The sequence below is a fragment of the Meles meles genome, chromosome X (assembly GCF_922984935.1).
Source record: "Meles meles chromosome X, mMelMel3.1 paternal haplotype, whole genome shotgun sequence".
Taxonomy (NCBI): domain Eukaryota; kingdom Metazoa; phylum Chordata; class Mammalia; order Carnivora; family Mustelidae; genus Meles; species Meles meles.
This window is the reverse complement of record NC_060087.1, coordinates 23,478,732-23,499,237: the sequence shown is the minus strand read 5'-3', so window position 1 is coordinate 23,499,237 and position 20,506 is coordinate 23,478,732.

Below are 20,506 nucleotides of genomic sequence, written 5' to 3'. Positions count from 1 at the left end.
TAAGCTGCTTTATAACAATATACCACTGAACCTCCATGTTTTGGTTTAAGCAGTAGGGGTTGATGAACTTTCTTTTAGTGTGTGCACAGTAAACTTTACTAATTACCACTTCAGTGATTCACTGATTTTACTTCTGCTATTTCTAAATTTTTGACAGTGAACCCAGAAGACCACAGACCAAAAAGACTCTCCCATGGGGAAGCACCACCCTTGCAGCATCAGTGTGACTACACACAGGGAGGCAGGGTGTGTCCTTCTGCCGCCTTACAGAACTCCAGATGGAAGTTCAAAGACGTTTATGGCCACTAGTCTGTTCAAGAACTGGTAGCCCAAGAGCCTTTGAAGCTCTAGGCTGCCTATTTGCAAAGAAACCTCCAGCTCTATCAGCAATCATTCCTCCCACATGCTAGTGCCTAGGGACCCTTTCAGAAACCCAAGTGATGTAAAATCCACAGTTCCTGCTAAGCCATCAGTAGGACTAGCACTTCAAGCCTAAGTCCAGTCCACCCTTTGAGCCCAAGAGCATTCTGGAAACCTACCTGCCACCTCGGTGGTACCAAAAGCCCTTCTGGACACTTTCTACCCTGTGGATGGTGCTCTAAGGGCCCTTTCTGAGATCAAACTATACACAAACTGTCTTCCAGAATATCCTTATGGTAGCAAGTTCCCTTACTGTAGAATACAAGGATCTACTGGCAATCATCCTTCTCAGATAGCGAGGCCTCATGTATCCTTTTGGTCATCTTAATTACAACATGGTAGTGCCCCCAGAAATCTTTTGGCAACAAGACTTCCTGCCAACTCGGCTACTGCAGCCTGTATGAATGCTGAGGAACTGAGTGCTCTTAGGCGACAACTCTGCCTATCCGCTATGAAAACGAGAGCGTTTTGGGTTACAACATTGGCATCCAGCATGACATGTTCGTATCATGAGGGCCATTCCAGCCCTTAAAGTTTCCATGTCCTTCCTGCCCATAGTCCATATGGGAATCAGATTTCTCTGAGGAACTAAGGAATTTGAGCACTTTTGGCCACCCTCCTTACCCAAGTGCCATTGCTTTGGTGAACCCTGAACAACCAAAAGTTGCCTTGTTCTAGGGTTCTACCCCTCCTTCTGGAATCAATGTGCCATTCATGTGCATACCCAAAAAAGAGAGCATTTTCCTCTCACAGCACTAATCACCCCCCCACAGGAACTATAAGCCTTTCAGGCCTTCAGTCAGCTCATAAGCTAGGGGTTAATGAGCCCTCTTGGCCACCATCTGTGAGTGCCCCAGGAAACCTTCCTGCCACCAAATTTACCTCTTGCCAAGGTTCTGGGGATCATTCAAACCACCCTTATGTGGTAGAAACATGGGCTCTTAGTCATAGGTCATCAGCCTTATTCCCCTTTTAAGTCTGCATCCATTTTGATTTCTCAGGCCTTGGAACTTTTCTGGATGTGTGCTTGCTACCATGTTGGTGCCACAGGGGTTTACTTCCCTCTCATCCATTGTCTAGCCTTCATGCAAGTGCTCCAAGGAAACCCCACCCCCTCCACTCCCTAGGGTTCTAGAGATTCTTCAAGTTCCCAGATTGTCTTTAAGTGATGGACTTACAAGGTCTTACTCCTAGGCCATCAGCAAGACAAGGTCTTTCTGCCTGAGTTCAATTGTGCCCCCTCAAGTTCTAGGACTCTTCTTGACACTGACAGTTTGCTGGTGCTGCAGGTAGAACTTCTGGACACCATCTTCCTTGTGAGCCCTTCTGATGACCAAAATGCCCACTGGCAAACACATGCCATAGATTATACAAATCTTTTGAAAATCATAATTCCAGCACATTGGGACTCTTCTGGCCCCTGTTATTCCCATCATATTAGTGTCAGGAGGGCCTTTCTGGCTCTAAAATTAAGGGAGAAATAAGAGAGTTAACAAGAATAGTTGAAGACTTCAATACTCCACTTTCAATAATGAACAGACTATCTAGAAAAGAGCAATAATGATATATAGGGCTTAAAAACACTATGAGCCAACTAGAGCTAGCATGCATGTATAGATGACACCACCCAACAGTAGCAGAAAATGCATTCTTTTCCAGTGCACATAAAACATTCCCGAGGATAGACCATGTGGTAGGCCATAAAACAAGGTCAAAATCCATCAGAGATGAGGTAACAGGGAAAACTGATGCCCCTCATATTTTAGTGACACATGGGCAGGAACAGACACCTTGCAGAAGCCCAGGAGCAGAAACAACCACTGGAGCCATTATCAGTTCCTTTCATCCGTCACATCATGACTGGTTTTGAACAAAATTACAAGTCATACCAAAAGACAAGAAACAAAACTGAAGGAGATGTAGCAAGTATCAAAACCAGACACAGTATGGCAAAGACTAGTATTAACAATAGACACCAAACCACTGATGTAAGAAGTTGAAAGGACACCAAGCAGTATATATACCGAAAAGTCTGCTACTAGGTATAGCATCAACAAACTTAAGAAAGTCAAAAACAAAGAGAAAATACTGAAAGAAGCCAGAAAGGGGAAAATCACCTTATATATAGAGGAGCAAGAATAAGAATAAGCAAGAATAAGCAAGAATAAGAATTACACCAGTCTTCTCTTTAAAAGCATGGAAGCAAGACAAGAGTAAAATGAAATATTTACTATATTCAAAGAAAGAAACACATCAAACTAGAATTCTGTATCCAGAGAAATTATCCTTTAGAAGTGAAGGAGAAAAAAAAAACTTTCTCAGACTAACAAAAACTGAGGTAATTTGTAGTCCATACACTTGCCTTACTAAAAATGTTATAAGAAACTCTTCAGAGAGAAGGAAAATTATATAGGCAAGAAACTCAGATCTACGTAAACAAAAGAAGACTGTTAGAGAAGGAACACTCACTTTAGATATCAGTAGTCTAAATATACCAATTAAAGCAAAGAAACTGGCAGAATAGTTAAATAAAGACAAGTTATCTATGTATCTTCCATAGAAACTCATTTTAAAGACACAGATTTAAAATGAAGGGATCAAGATAGATATTATGCACTAAAACTAATAAAAAGAAAGGTGGGATAGCTATATTAATTTCTGACAATACAGACACAAAGGTAAGGAAAATTACAGATATAAAGAGGAGCATTAAATAATGTTAAACAGTCAATCTTCCAAGAAGTTATAACAATCCCTAATGTATGTACAATTAAAACACAGCATCAAACTACATAAGGCACAAGCTGACAGAACTGCAAGGAGATATACATGAATCCAGTCTTACAAATGGAGATTTAAACACCCCTCAGTCAGTAATTAATAGAATCAACAGGCAGAAAATACGTAAGAATGGAGTTCAGCTAAATAGTACCAATCAAATGGATCTAACTGACCTTAAAAAATAATTCATCCAACTCAGCAGAATACATTTTCATCAGGCTGATACTGAACATTAGCAAAGACAAGTCACATTCTGGGCTACAAAGCACAAGGTAACAAGTTTAGAATACTATAATTATGAAATAATAAAATTTACATATTATATATTATATTACATGATACCTATAGTATAATATATAATTATAATTATATAATGTATAATTATAATGTATAATTATAACATAATTATATAATATGTATATAATATATAATTATAAAATAATATATAGTATGCTCTCAGATCACAGTAAGTTAAACTAGATATCAGTAAGAGAAAGGTACCCAGAAAATCCCTAAACACTTGGAAATTAAATAGCACACTTCTAAATAACACTTGGTCTCAAGAGAAATTAGACATTTTAAACTTAAAAGAATTTGAAATGAAAATGAGAATACAACTTATCAAAATTGTATGATGCAGCAGAAGTGGTGCTTAGAGGGAAATTAATAGTACAAATTAAAAGAGAAAATCAAAATCAATAATCTAAGTTTCTTCCTTAGAAAGCTAGATAAAGAAAATTAAATCCAGCATAACAAGAAAAGAAAAAAATTAGCAGGATCAATGAAATTGAAACAGAAAATTAGCAGATAAAATTAACACAACCGAAAGATGGTTCTTTGTAAAGATTAATAGAATTGCTAGACCTCTAGACTGACTAAGAAAAACTAAGAAGAAATGACTAATATCAGCAATGAAAGGGCCAATTATTACTAATCCCATAAACATTAAAATGAAAATAGAGGACCATAAAGAAAAGCTCTATGCCCACAAATTTGATAACCTAGATGAAATGGACCAATTCCTTGAAAAGATGCAATCTCCCAAGATATACAGAAGAAGAAAAATATCTAAATTAGCAACAACAACAACAACAATACCTGGGACTAATAATTAGCAATCATAGCAAAGTTGCAGAATAGTGCTACTATATAAATTCAATTGCTTTCTTATGTAAAAGCGATGGACAATTGGAATCTGAAATTTAAAACATAGTATCCTCTATATTAGCACCAAAATTAAATACTTAGGTATAAATCTAACAAAATATATCCAAGACTCATATGACAAAACTAGAAAACTCTGATGAAAGAAACAAAAAATGGAGAGATATTCCATATAAATGAATATGAGGAGTAAATATTAGTAAGGTATCAGTTCTTCCCAACTTTACTGAGATACTCAGTGCAAACTCAGTCATTATCACAGCAAGTTATTTTGTGGATACAAGAGACCTATGAACAATGCAGGGGTTACGGGTGCTGACCCCCATGCAGTCAATAATCCATGTATAATTTTTAATTCCCCCCAATTTAACTACTAATAGCCTACTGTTGACCAGAAGCCTTAGTGATAAAATAGTCAACACATATTTTGTATGTTATATGTATTATATTCTTATAATAAAGTAAGGTAAAGAGGGGCGCCTGGGTGGCTCAGTGGATTAAGCTGCTGCTTTCGGCTCAGGTCGTGATCTCAGGGTCCTGGGATGGAGCCCCACATCGGGCTCTCTGCTCTGCAGGGAGCCTGCTTCCTCCTCTCTCTCTGCCTGCCTCTCTGCCTACTTGTGATCTCTCTCTCTGTCAAATAAATAAATAAAATCTTTAAAAAAAATAAAAAAATAAAGTAAGGTAAAGAAAAGAAATGTTATTAAGAAAATCATAAGAAAGAGAAAATACATTTACATTACTATATTATAAGCAGATCATATGTAACTGGACCCATGAAGTTCAAACCCATGTTGTTCAATAGTCAACTCTGCTGACAGAACTGATTCTTAAGTTTATATGGAAAGGTAAAAGACCTGGAATAGTCAACACAGTATTGCAGGAGAAGAACAAAGTCAGAAAGTGACACTACTCAACTTAAAGTCTGAGTACAAAGCTATAGTTATAAAGATAGTGTGGTAATTGTGAAAGAAAAGACAAATAGATTAATGGAACAGAAAAGAGAGTCTAGAAATAGACCCATTCAAAATCAACTTGTCTTTGATAAAGGAGCAAAGGCAACTCAATGGAGAAAGAATAGTATTTTTAACAAATGATACAGAAACAACTGGACAACTAACTGCAAAGAAATGCATTTAAATCTAGACACACATCCACCCCCTTCACAATATTTAACTGGAAATGGATCAAAGAGCTAATTGTAAAACACACAAAAATATATAAATTACTAGAAGATAATATAGAAAATAATGTTGAGAGGTGGCTCCTGGGTGGCTCAGTCATTAAGTGTCTGCCTTTGGCTCAGGTCAGGATCCCAGAATCCTGGGATAGAGCCCCACATCAGGTTCTCTGCTCGGTGGGAAGCCTGCTTCTCCCTCTGTCACTCCCCTTGCTTGTTCTCTCTCTCACTGTGTCTCTCTCCATCAAATAAATAAATAAAATCTTAAAAGAAAAGAAGAGAATGTAGGTAATTCTGGTGAGTGTTGAGTTTTTAGATACAACATCAAAAACATGAGCCATGAAAGAAAAAGTTAAATAGGAATTCATTAAAATTAAAAACTGCAGTGAAAAAGAAGCTATTAAGAGAATGAAAAGATAAGCCAGACTCGGAGAAAATCTTTACAAAACACGTATCTGATTAAGGATTATTATCCAAAATATAGAAAGGACACTGAGAACTCAAAATTAAGAAAATAAGACAACTTAAAAATGGGTAAAAAATATAAACATCTCACCAAAGAATATATAGGAGGGCAGTCTAGGATCCTGAACTCATCCCCTCCCATGGACACACTGAATTCATACCTACATATAGAGAAATTCCTCTCAAAAAGGAACTGAAGACTGATTGAAGATCTTTTTTTTTTTAAGATTTTATTTATTTATTTGACAGAAAAAGACCACAAGTAGACAGAGAGGCAGGCAGAGAGAGAGGGAAGCAGGCTCCCTGCTGAGCAGAGAGCCTGATGCGGGACTCGATCCCAGGACCCTGAGATCATGACCTGAGCCGAAGGCAGCGGCTTAACCCACTGAGCCACCCAGGCGCCCGAAGATATTCTGTACAATAAACCACAGAGAGGCTACATAGAGAAGGGTAGGAGAGAAGGAGAAAAAGTAATGATGGGAACCCCATCACTGATACAGTGACCTTCAATAGGGAGGGATATCATTGAGTGACCTGCTCCATGCAGAACATGGGGCTTGAACTTACTACCCTGCAATCAAAAGTTGCATGCTCTACTGACTGAGCCAGCCAGGTGTCCCCCTATAAGGCTGTTTTTAAAAAGATGCTTTTGGGGCATCTGGGTAGCTCAGTTGGATAAGCATCTAACACTTGAGTTCAGCTCAGGACTTGATCTCAGGGTTGTGAGGTCAAGCCCCACACTGGGCTCCACACTAGGTGTGGAGCCTATTAAAAAAAAGATGCTTTTAAAGATGTTTAGGTAACTAAAAACCTTAGACTTACACTAAATTATGTTAATTAATAGATATTCATTAAATACGTAAATCATTGTAAGTGAGATAAAATACTGAAATATTAATTGCTAGGCATAATTTTAAGGGTGTATATATTTGGATATATCAATAAATGTATTTATTTTTGCCAAGTTCAGAAACTGTACTATAAGGATATATTCCTATATCCTTTACATAACTATAAAAAACTACGAGATGTTTATCTGTCAGTTTTGCTAGTCTGCTATAAAATGCTAACGTATGATAGTTCATAATTATCCACTTATAGGTTTCTTCTATATAACAGAAATTACCAATTGTTAAAATTTATAATTAACATATTGTATACAAGGTATGAAGAATATGTTTTTATTAAGGAAAAGAGATAATTTTGTCCTAAGGTAAAGAACTGGTTGTTTCAGAATGAGAAAGAAAAAAAAGTATAGGACAAAGCTGAAAAGTTGTAAAAGGTTCATCGACAGGGAATTTTGTTGTACAGGGACTTTTATTGTGGTATAATCTAGCTAAGGTTGATAAATTTATTTATATGATTTCTAAAAGGGCTTTAGTATCAAATATTATATTCATGCAAAACTAGAACTTGGTTTATCCCTCTGTTAAATTGACACAATTTTCTTAGATTATTGCTCTTCTCTCTTTTTAATTTTTAATTTTTTTTAAGATTTTATTTATTTATTTGACACACAGAGAGAGATCACAAGTAGGCAGAGGCAGGCAGAGAGAGAGAGGAGGGATCAGGCTTCCTGCTGAGCAGAGAGCCCGATGCAGGGCTCGATCCCAGGACCCTGAGATCATGACCTGAGCCGAAGGCAGCGGCTTAACCCACTGAGCCACCCAGGCGCCCCTCTTCTCTCTTTTTAAATTTTTTTTTGTTTTTTCATTTTTATTTTTTGTTGTTTTTTATTGCTCTTCTCTTAATAAGAAGTTGTAAAAAGTTTTTATCTTCTGGAGTAATCTGCTTTTTAGGCGAATAGGCTAGTTATTATAGAATAATATCCTATGCCTTTTGTTGACTCTATAATGTTCTTGATTGTTTAAGAAAACAAAATGTTCTAACTTTTAAAAGATCTAAGATATTTTATAATCATGTTACTTCCTATATTCACTCTTAAAATCTTCTGTTGTCACTTGGCTGGCCAAATATTCTATTACACTGACCTCTGACCCCATTTAATCAAGTATTTAAATGTCCTGACAGATTATGACATTTTGCCTTCCTCAAAGTGAATCCTAAATGTTATCTTTTGTAACTAAAACTAACTTTGCATTTCCCAGAAGGTCCCTGGAAAATCACAAAAGATTTGTTCCTTCACCTTCACCTTGTAAAAAGAAAGTTGCTAGCCATAATTAAGTTTATTTGATGTTTTGAGCTACATGGGAAGCACTGTAAATCTAAAGAGACACTTAGCCTTTCCTAGGATAAATGTGTATGGGTAAAATGTTATTAATATATATAATAATAAATTACTAAATTAAATTAAATGAAGTTCCTAGATATTTATCAATGCCTTTGCTGCCAATGATACTTCTACTTATCAGAGTCCTGGTGCTGCTTTTCTTGATATTAGCAACAGCAGTATAATGTTATTAATGATAATTTCAATTATTTTTTAATGTTAACTCAATCAAATTTTACTTCTCAAAAGTAAATACAGTATGTTAGAGAGAGAATTCATAACACTAACCGATGGAATTTTATTAATACAAAGATATTTAGAACTGCTCGAGACTTGATATTCTTTACTTGATATTCTTGATATATTCTTGGGTATAATCTAAATAATTTCTTGATATATTCATGGTATATTATATCTTAGGAGTATTACATGTTACATTTGAAGTTTTTTTTCTCTCTAAATACTAAATTCATTCATTTTCGTAAGTTAAGATACCAACTTTCCTATGAAAATGGGGCTAATCACTATGTTTATAGATTTTTTTTTGTCCAAAACATTTTGGGATTGCATTTTTCATTTTGCAGGCCTTAAAACAAGTAAACCTCCTGGTTACTCACATTATTTTTATAATGAGATCATATCAGATCATTCATTTTGAAACTTACCAGTAATAAGTTAACCATAGCTATTTTGTCTTTTGTCATATAGAACATAGTTTTTGTTTTATTCTGAGGCTTCCCTGAAAGTGCCTGCCATCAGCTACAGGCCAGAATGTTTATCTTCAACAAAGAACAGTCTCAGAGGCCCACAGAAAAGAACTATGCCAGGTGGGTAGTCTTGGGTACAGGCTTCTGATGACATCACTGTAACAACTTTAAAACCACACCAGTGGCTAGAGTCAGGATTTCCAGAATTCTAGTGAAAAACCAGATGGGTTCATGAGACTGGTAACCTAAATCAAATGGAACAAGAATTAATTACATAGGACTGAATGAACTGATGAAGGATGATTATAGGGTTTGTTAGGAATACTGCTGGTACTTTAATGTTCTATTTCTGCATGTAAGTTATCTCTAACTCATGACAATTTAGTAGACTACAATTTTTCAAAAAGAATGAAACATTTATCTTTTTGTCCCTGCCTGATCCCTCTATTAATCCAGAAACTCTTAATTGAGTATTCTTATTTTCATGGCAATAGTAGTTATTTGCACAGATTCAAAGAATGCATCTTTCTTATTAACAGAACGTATTTGGAAACATTGGATATGCCACTGAAGCTTTGTCTAGAATTTCACATTTGAGAATGAAGTTCACTTAATGAGCTACAACTAGATACTTTTAACGAGCTAAGGTTGATTTTATGGAACAAATGCTTAAACGGAACAAGATGGACAGTCCAGAAATATACCCACACTTACATGGTCAATTATTCTACAACTGAGAAGGCAAGAATATACAATAAGGAAAGGACAACAAATGGTGTTGGCAAAACTGGACAGTCACATGAAAAAGAATAAAACTGAACTACTTACTTACAAATAAATTCAGAATGGATTAAAGACCTGAAAATGTGAGACCTGAACCCATAAAACTCCTAAAAGAAAACACAGATATCACCCTTAACAACATTTTTCTGGATATATGTCCTCAGGCAAGAACAACAACAAAAAAATAAGCTATTGGGACCACCAAAATAAAAAGCTGTTGCACAGCAAAGGAAACCATCAACAAAAGGGGAAAAAAGCAACATACTGGATGGGAGAAGAAATTTGCAAATGATATATCTGATAAGGGGTTAATATCTAAAATATATAAAGAACTCCTACAACTCAACACCAAAAACTTTTTTTTTTTTTATTAAAAAATGGTTCTTTCCACAGTTTAGCGACTATGGCCATTGCTGCTATGAACACTGGGGTACAGATGGCCCTTCTTTTCACTACATCTGTAACTTTGGGGTAAATACCCAGTAGTGCAATTGCAGGGTCATAGGGAAGCTCTATTTTTAATTTCTTAAGGAATCGCCACACTGTTTTCTAAAGTGGCTGCACCAACTTGCATTCCCACCAACAGTGTAAGAGGGTTCCCCTTTCTCCACATCCTCTCCAACACTCGCCAAACTGTGGAAAGAACCAAGATGCCCTTCAACAGACGAATGGATAAGGAAGATGTGGTCCATATATACTATGGAGTATTATGCCTCCATCAGAAAGGATGAATATCCAACTTTTGTATCAACATGGATGGGACTGGAAAAGATTATGCTGAGTGAAATAAATCAAGCATACAGAGTCAATTATCATATGGTTTCACTTATTTGTGGAGCATAAAGAATAACACAGAGGACATGGGGAGATGGAGAGAAAAAGGGAGTTGGGGGAAGTTGGAGGGAGAGATGAACTGTGAGAGACTGTGGACTCCGAGAAACAAACTGAGGTTTTGGAGGGGAGAGGGGTGGCAGGTTGGGTGAGCCCGGTGGTGGGTATTAAGCAGGGCACGTATTGCATGGAGCACTGGGTGTGGTCCATAAACAATAAATTGTGGAACACTGGAAATAAATTAAATAAATAATTTTTAAATGGGCAGAGGAATTGAACAGACATTTTTCCAGAGATGGCCAACAGACACATGAAAAGATGCTCCACATCATTAATTATCAGGAAAATGCAAATCAAAATCACAATGAGCTACCACCTTATATGTGTCAGAATACCTCGTATCAAAAAGATAAGAAATAACTTCAGCAAGGATATGGAGAAAAGGAAATCCTAGTGCACTGTTGGCGGGGATATAAATTGGTGCAGCCACTGTGAAAAAGAGCTTGGAGTTCCCTCAAAAAATTGAAAATAGAACTATCATATATTCTAGTAATTCCACTAGTAGGTATTTATCCAAAGAATACAAAAACACTAATTCAAAAAGCTATATGCACCCCTACTTTTATGGCAGCTTTATCTAGAATAGACAAGACATGGAAACAACCTAAGGGCCCATCAATAGAGGAATGGATAAGGAAGATGTGGTACACACACACACACACACACACACACCACAGTAATACTACCCAGATAAAAAAGAATGAGATCTTGCCATTTGTGACAACACAGATGGACCTAGAGGGTATTCTGCTAAGTGAAATAAGTCAGTCAAAGAAAGACAAATATCATATGATCTCTTATATGTGGAATCTAAAAACAAACCAGATGAAAAAACAAACAAGAAAGACTCATAAATACAGAGAACAAATTGTTGGCTGCCAGAGGAAAAGGCTGTGGGAGGTAGGGAAATAGGTGATGGGGATTAGGAGCTACAAAATTTCAGTTATAAAATAAAGCCATAGAGATGAAAAGTACAGCACACGGAGTATTGTCAGTAACATTGTATTAATGCTGTATGGTGACAGATGGTAACTACACTTACCATAGTGAGTACATATTACATAGAACTGTCAAGTCAGTATCTTGTACACCTGAAATTAAATAAACAAACGAAGAAAAACTATATCACATCCTTCTGGGTTATCAGATTCTGGTCTCATTCAGTGTCTTTGAGCTATTTCATTCCTCTTTATAAATTGAAAGTAATTGGTGAATATGAAAATTCTGTCTTTTACGGTGAAGATAAAATTGGCTTTCTCTCCTATGATAGAAAAACCATTTTTGTTATCTACCTGTAAACTGGAATGGATCCCATTACAGTCAAGCTGTACCAAGTTTTTCATTTTTCCAGTGGATTTTAATATCTGGCTATATTCCTCCAAACTAACATTTCCAATTTTTCTACCTCCTTCTTACCTTGGTATCATCAAAAACTAAAACCTTACTACCAGATCCTTTTAGGGATTTTAGGTGGCCTTTTTCTCCAGGATCTGAAGAAGTACTATTGAGCTAAAGCCAGACCAATATGATTTATATCTTGAAGGATTCATCACAGCAGCAAACTATACATGAGCTAATTTCTTCGGGAAAAGTGTCAGAGCCACTGGTAAAGGCTGATGAGCTGTTCAGGCAAGGCATGCCCTAATAAGAGAGTTAACAAAGGCTATAGTCAATGTCATCAACAGCATCAAAAATTCAATAAGCAATGCTGTCTGATTGCAAGATTTTTAAGCACTGACCTCTTAGAATTCACTGGACTGGATTCCCTTAGTGATCAATTCCTGACGTTTCATATTACTTGCTGTGACCTTTCATAATCATATTTATCATTTGCATTTTGGGCACCACTCTTTTCAGACGCCTAATCTGTAGGACTGTGAAACAAGTGACCTATGTCAGTGGATCTAACAGATGGTTTAACTGGTCCTCCAGAGACAAAACTATGAGAAAACACTGACCCTGGGAACTATTTCACTTAGCCATCTCCTACTTCAGATTCCGCTTATCCCTGAGTTGTTCAAAGACTGTATCATGGAACCTATCTTGAACAAGAGAAGAGACTGACAAGACTGACAAAATGCTGTCCTTGACATAGCTTTAGACCAGCTTGACTAGGACAGCTAAGCCCTAAACTTTACCTGAACTTCGTGCACCATGACTGGTTTGCTCACCTCAAGCCCGACTTGTGACTCAGGTGCTTAAGCACAGATAAACATTTTCTGTCCCAACATTTCCCTTATTGCAATATTTGATACAGTTGTTAAGTTGTAAGCCCTCCTGCTAGCAGTTTCAGCATCATCCTTTCTCCTCTCACAGCCACCTATCCCATGGTTTCTGATTATAAAAGCTTTCTTACCCACCTCTTCCCTAAACTGTTTCCGGCTTATGTTTTAAACATCTGCTTACTGCAATTGTCCCTGCGTCCCTATTGCAATAGTCATTTTTCCTCAAGAGCCTCTTCTTACTAATTTCTAGACATACAGTTTTTCCTAAACAAGACTTTACAGACACCAATGTGCCAGCCTGCTGGGAAAACAAAGGTCTTTCTAGTCATCTTGCATCCCATCCTGGGGCACTAGGGCTCTGCTGGTTACTAGGCACTGGCTTGCAAGCATTCTGGGGAAATGAAGGCTTTTCCTTTTGGCCACCATCTTCCCCATGTGCCCCGGTGCCAGGAGGTTCCTCTCAATCCCTAACCTGCCTTCATGGTGCGGGCAGAATCTAGGTCTCTTTCCTTTTTTTTTTTTTTTTTTAAGATTTTTTAAATTTTTTATTTGACAGAGACCACAAGTAGGCAGAGAGGCAGGCAGAGAGAGAGAGGAGGAGGCAGGCTCCCTGCTGAGCAGAGGGCCCCGATGCAGGGCTCGATCCCAGGACCCTGAGATCATGACCCAAGCCAAAGGCAGAGGCTTTAACTCACTGAGCCACCCAGTGCCCCAGAATCTAGGACTCTTAACATCAATCACCGCAGGCACACTGATGCCCTGAGGTACTTTCCAATTCTGGCCCGCCCTGGAGCGCCTTACTTGGTTGCCCTTTCAGCCGCAGCATGGCTCTTGTGGTGAGGATCCGTGGGGCTCCTCAGGCCACAATCCAGCCCGACCGCTGTGGAAACCAGGCCCTTCCGAACATTTACTTTCTCCAGTGCTGTGGAAACAAAGGACCTTCCTGTCACTGTTGCATGTCGTGCTATCGACCGAGGGATTTTCCAGCCACTTCCGGCCTCTGAGCTGGTGCAGCTGGGGGCTCTTCCGATCACACGCGTGCTTTCCCACTAGGGTTCCGGAAACCTTTTAGCCAGCAGCCTCGCGTAGGCTTTGGAAGCTAGGGACTCCCGCGCATCTGCTCCTGCGCATCTGCTCCCACCCTCGGGAGCCTGCCTGGCCCAGAGACAGCGACAACCTGCGTTGGTGACCTGATTGCACGGCTGGAGGCCACCCCGCTTCCAGACTGTGGTTTGCTATTTGATTCCCACAGTGGGGCCCAGAAGCTGGAGGTGGCCAGAATACCCATAGGAACGCGAAGTTGCCTTCTCAGAGGTGAACTCGTCCTGAAGGACACTTGCACATCCTGTGACTCAGCTCAACCGCTGTGTCCCAGTTGAAGCAGATGCTGCCTCATGCGACCAGAACACAGCAAGGCCTTTCCGGCCCGGCAGGTTAGTAGAGCCCTGGACAAGGCCAGGAGAGAGGTCAGCAGCCAGCAGTGGGCAGTAGGCCTGCTGCCAGGACTGGGGAGTTGAGTGGGTGAGAGGAAAGATAGAAAATGTACTATCTTGGCCAGCAGGGCAAGCCCTACATTAGGAGAGACGTACTGGTCATTTATAAAACACTTAATACATATGGCATAAAAAGACTTCTCTCAGTTTTTCCCTCAGCCTTTTGGAAGTCAACTTCAAATTCTTATTTTGCTACAACTAGACATCTAGACCTAAAGAGGTTGCTGACACTTGATTAATAAGTATAGTTAGAAATCACAGGTTTTATTAACTAACCTTTTCTATATTAAAAAAAATTTTCTTAAAAAAATGTCTTCTGGTAGGCCTTTTGGAAATGGAAGAATCTTTAGACCACCACTAGGAAGGACACCAGGAGCAACACAGGACCACATTTTTTCAGTGGGTTAGAGGTAGAACAAAGACCTAGAGGAAAAAGAGTTTATATTTAGAGGATGTTTTCATGTCATAAACACGGATCTATATCTATATAGCATCTTATCCCACTTTTGCATACGTAGTTGATAAAGCTGTGTCCTTTTTTTTAAATATCTAATCTTTTATGTTCCAAGTTTGCTGAGATGCACAAAATATGTTAAAAGTAGATGTAGTAAAAGAACATGTTTTGTTAATATTTTATTAAAATCTGTATGAAATCTTATCATTTTGGAATGACATGGCTAAACCTCTTCTCTAAGCCATATTTTGTTTTGCTCTGTCTATAGTGCATAAAAGGCAAATAAATCCCAATATTGCAGCATCTACTATCTAGATGTTTAAGAACCCTATGAATAAAATTAGCCCATTTGTTCATTTTGTGTTGAAACACATAGGAAAGCTTGTCTTGTGAAAAATACTTTTGAAATTAATTTGAATTTGTTCAACCACCTCTGAATAGTATATTTATCTATATTTGTCCACTGGATTGGTATAGAGAAGGAAGTGAGAAGAACATGGTTGATAGCTAGGATGGTCATAATTAGAAGTTACCTTGGACAGTAATCATCCTTACATGTGTAGTTCTGTTTAATGGTACTGTGAATAAAGTGGAAAAACAGTTCTTACTTTATTTTTTTTTAAGATTTTATTTATTTGTCAGAGAGAGAGAGACAGAGAGAGAAAGATCACAAGTAGGCAGAGAGGCAGGCAGAGGCAGAGGGAGAAGCAGGCTCCCCGCCGAGCAAGGAGCCCGATACTCGATCCCAGGACGCTAGGATCATGACCTGAGCCGAAGGCAGCCGCTTAACCAACTGAGCCACCCAGGCGTCCCACAGTTCTTACTTTAGATAGCTAAACTTTCTAGATATGTAGAAATGCCCAGTGTATTTAAGTAGTGGTAGCAAAATAAGAATTTTGGATAGCTTTGAAAATATTAATGGGAAATATTTCCTTTGGAAATATAATTTGTAAACTATAGGAGAAGATTGATATATATGTGCTTACTTTTGGCCATATTCTATGAATACATTGTTAAACAATTCAATAGAAACACCTTCTACCTGTTATTTTAATGCTATTGACCTGATAATAGATTCTCTTAAAAGCACTATGCTCGTTGCACTCCTGCTTTGTGTCATCTTAAATTGAAGGTTAAGGGAATGTAGTATTTTTTTTTAAGTAGTCTCTTTGCCCAACATGGGTCTCGAACTCAGGACTTTGAGATTAAGAGTCACATGCTCTGCCAACTGAGCCAGCCAGGTGCTTCAGGGAATGCAGTACTTTAATTGTAATTCTGCCAGCATATTTTTTTTTTTATCAAAGGCTTGTCATTTTTGTCATTTAAGCAATATTTGACCTTGAGAAAAATAAGGTTACAGTTCTATCCTGACTGAGTTGGTGTATTGTATTCTTCATTATCAAAGTAGTCATGACCAAGTAATGATTTAAATTGTTAAATATCTTTACATGTGATAAAGAGTGATGTATACTATCAGATCTCAACCGCAAAATGGATGCTTACTTGTATAAATGTACACGCATACACACACGCACACAGAACTAGAAGTTTATGTCAAACAAAACTGCTCATGATTATTGATGATTTTGTGTCCTTTCCTTGTTTGGTTTTTCGTTTTTCTATAATACATATTTTAACATTTTAAAGTTAGATGAAAATGTTATTTTTAAAAGTCCCCAGTAGGTATTTCCATTTATACTTTTTATGTTTAATGTTCTTGAAAAGAAATAGTAGTTAATATTAATAATTTCCCCCAACTTAATGGTCTGATTTTCTGACTGAAGGCTTATAGGAATGTACATTTGTGGTTTAGTCATTTCACTAGGATATGTGTTAGCATTAACATTCCTTATGAACTGTCTTGGTACACAGTGAGGACTTTCAGACTGAATACCTGGTCTTCTCTTATTATAAGAAATTTTCCTTGCATCATATTCTTAAAACATTTATTTTCCATTCTAAATATTGTATCTTTTTAAGCCACCCACTATTCTCTCTTTACTCTCTCTGTAACATTTACCAATACTTGCTTCAAAACCACTTATTCACTTCCTGGCAGCATTGTTTTTGCACTTTGCTACTTTGCATGCATTTTAAATTTCTGTGTTTTATCCTCAGATTTAGTTCCTTAATTCTGGAAGTTCTCTTTTTATCTTATTCTGTTTTTACATCAGCTTATAACTCATAACTTCATTTTAATAGAGGCAGATTTCATTTGAATTGTCTTGAAACTATGAAGGATTTCTTTTCTTTTCCTTCTTTTTTTAAAAGAATATTTCTAAGGTGCGTTCACTCCCTCTTTTGCCTGATTTCTCCTGCCTTTCTACCTTCTCCTTTCTACCTCTCTCTAGAGCATCCTCCTCTTCCTCCTCTCCATCTTCCCTTTTCTTTTTCTTTCCGTGTCTTTCTCATTCTCCTCTCCTTTTATAAGTTTATATAGTTCCCAGTTTGACTTTTCTCCTACTTATCTATGAGTCAGCATATGGATATTTCTTTGAAGGATACACATATACAGATATTTGAAAATGCTAAGTGGGGGAATTCTTTCTGGACCTGCTTCTGGCACTAAAATGGTGGAACAAGGCTAAGTTTTGCTTTCTTCACTATCTACTGGGTACAGTATGATTTTTCTCGTTAGACAGTCAGCCAAATGGTTGAAAATATATGGACAGAAAAAAATTATGGCTTGGTTACACTTTTAGTGCATGCTTAATATTTCTCTTCAAATCATTTCCCACACCCTATCTTTTTCATTGCACTAGGTTCTGTGGGAAAGCTTTCTCCCTAAGTTCTATGAGGAGCCATCTTCATGCCTAAAATATACTTTTATAGTTGGATATATTAGTAAGTTTTTTTATTTTCTCTACTTGTTTATTCACTCCTATATACCTTTCTTTCTAAAAGTAGAGCCCAGAATCCCATTGCCAATATAATCCAAATTGTTAAATTACATTCTCTGAGTTTAGAATCTAAATTTTAACTTTCATGGTTTCAGGGCTGATTATATTCTCTCTCTCTCTCTCTCTCTCTCTCTCTTTATTTATTTACTTATTTTTACCTGCCAAAATGGGTTTATTCAGGAATAGCAGAGAATTCCAATGAGGGACAAGCAAGCAAAGGCAAAACCATAGGCAAATCCCCTACATACTCCCTTATTTTAGTGTCTTTTCATATTTTTTAGTTGTCTTGTAAAAAAAAAAGTCATTTTGTACTTTCATATATACCACCATTTCCCCCAGTTATGTGTCTCTCAGCAATTGATTCTATATGCATTGTAATAAGAGTTACATTTATAGAATGCTTATGGTATGTCAGGTACAGATCTTTGTATAATTCTGCTTTAGGAGACAAATAACTTCACATTTTTCAGAGGTAAAAACAGGCTCCGAGAGATTAAAAAAATTATCCCATTTCTAGAACTACTAGCCAAGATTTTTATCTCAGGTTTGTTTGTTTAGAGCTGGTAGGTTTTTTTTTTTTTTACTTTTATTTATTTATTTGAGAAAGAGAGAGAAGGGGAGAAAGCACACACACAGGGGGAGAGTGAGAGGAAGAAGCAAACTCTCCACTGAGCAGAGAGTCCAACATGAGGCTTGATCCCAAGACCCTGAGATTATGACTTGAGCAGAAGGCAGATTCTTATCCAACTGAGCCACCCAGGTGCCCCAAAGCTGGTAGAGTTTTTAGTTTATATGTTTTGTTTTTTTCTTTGTTTTTATGATATGCTGCCTTCAGCCAGAAAGAGATCAAAGTGTAATGTTTGCTTGACTTCTGAGTTACGGTCATTGATAATATCAGTTCATCTATGGTTTGTTCTCATAAGCTTGCTAGTATATTTGGATTATACCTGTTCACCATGTATGTTCTCTAACTCAAATGATCATTAGAATTTTGAAGGCAGGCATATCTCCCTACACAACCTAGTAGGGTGCTCATGAGTCCATTAAAGAATAATGTTGCTTAATTGACATGAAAATTCTAGAATGAGTTCTTAATGATGCAGTGAAGGAAACCCAAATGGGTTTTTTAACCTTTGTAAACGTTTAAGCCTGTTTTTCAAGAAGTAAGAAGCAAATATATATATATATATATATATATATATATATATATATATATATAATATCCTTTCCTAATTCACTCTGTAGCTATATCAAATGAAAATAACCACAAAAAATACATGACAATTATTACTTCCATGACTTAATTTTTATTTGCATCATTAACTCTACAGTTTGATTTTAGAGATTTAATTTTTTTATTTTTGAGAGAGAGAGTGAGAACAGAGAGAGAGAGAGAATGAATATGAGCTGGGAGAGGAGCAGAGGGAGAGGGTGAAGCAGACTCCCTGCTGAGCAGGGAGCCTGATGTGGGGCTCAATCCCAGGACCCTGAGATCATGGCCTGAGCCAAAGGCAGGCACTAACCAGCTGAGCCACCCAGACACCCCATCATTAACTCTATAGTTTTAATTAATTAAAACATGTTAAAATATAGATGAAGTAGTTATGAAATGTATAGTACAAAATATGCACAGTATGGTATAGAGCCTACTACATAATCTCTAATTTCTCTTCTTCTCTTAGGGGAAAAACCTAAAATAAGCAATCCATATATTAGCAAAGACTTACCTTCATTTCTGGCCTGAATTAAGGAATGGCAGTATAAGCATAGATTCTCTTGGGCAATAGCAACATATTCCTTATTCCAAGTGAGAATGTGTAAGGGATATTTTATTGAAACAAAAATATTTTAGTGGCTCTGATTCAACAATTTATATTTCTATAGGGAATACTGAGTCTTCACTAAATGTATTATTTTTTCTAATTTTTAAGTTTTATTTTAAATAAGTGTTTCAGGGGCACCTGGGTGGCTCAGTCTGTTGAGTATCTGACTCTTAATTTTGGCTCAAGTCATGATCTCAGAGTTGTGAGGTTGAGCTCCATGTTGGGCTTCATTCTCATTATAGAATCTGCTTGCAATTATCTCTCCTGTAGCTATGTGCACTCTCTCTCTCTAAAATAAATAAATAAATATTTTAAAAAATAGATGCTTTAAATTTTGTTAAATTTATACTTTTACTGAAATTAAGCTAGATCTCGTCATAATTCTTATGAAGAAACTAAGTGTTTCTTTGGTCTATTAGAATTCTGAAATGCGGGCTGCCATATATGAGTAAAATAAATAAAATCAATAAATCTCTCATTAGTTTGTCTATTAAGATATCTTTGGGTTGAGGGATGAGAACAATAACATATCTGAGAAGCATTCTTGTAGTGTGTATATATATGAAAGGAAACACATTGTTATCAGCATGAGTTACCCTCCATGATGTGTAATTCAACAAAATTATCCTTGGTATTTTAGAGGAGGAAAATTTTTCCTTTACCCTTCCAGATTCTTCTGGCTGCTCTAACAATTAAATTGACATGAGACAGGTTAATAGGAGAAAATAAAGTTTAATTGCGTATGTGTTAAGGCCTGATAAGAATGAGAGACCCACAAGTAGTCAGACGATTGAGGCTTACATGCCATTCTGAGCTAGGAAGGGATTAGGGGTCTGAGACAGTCCATGAGGAGGAAAACACTTTACAGGAAGATGGGAAGAACAAATGTTTGGTAAACATATGTTTTCAATACCATGCAGAGACAATGGGACACAAAGCGGACTTTGAACAAACAGATTCTATCACAGTTTGCTGCCCTGTTACCACACC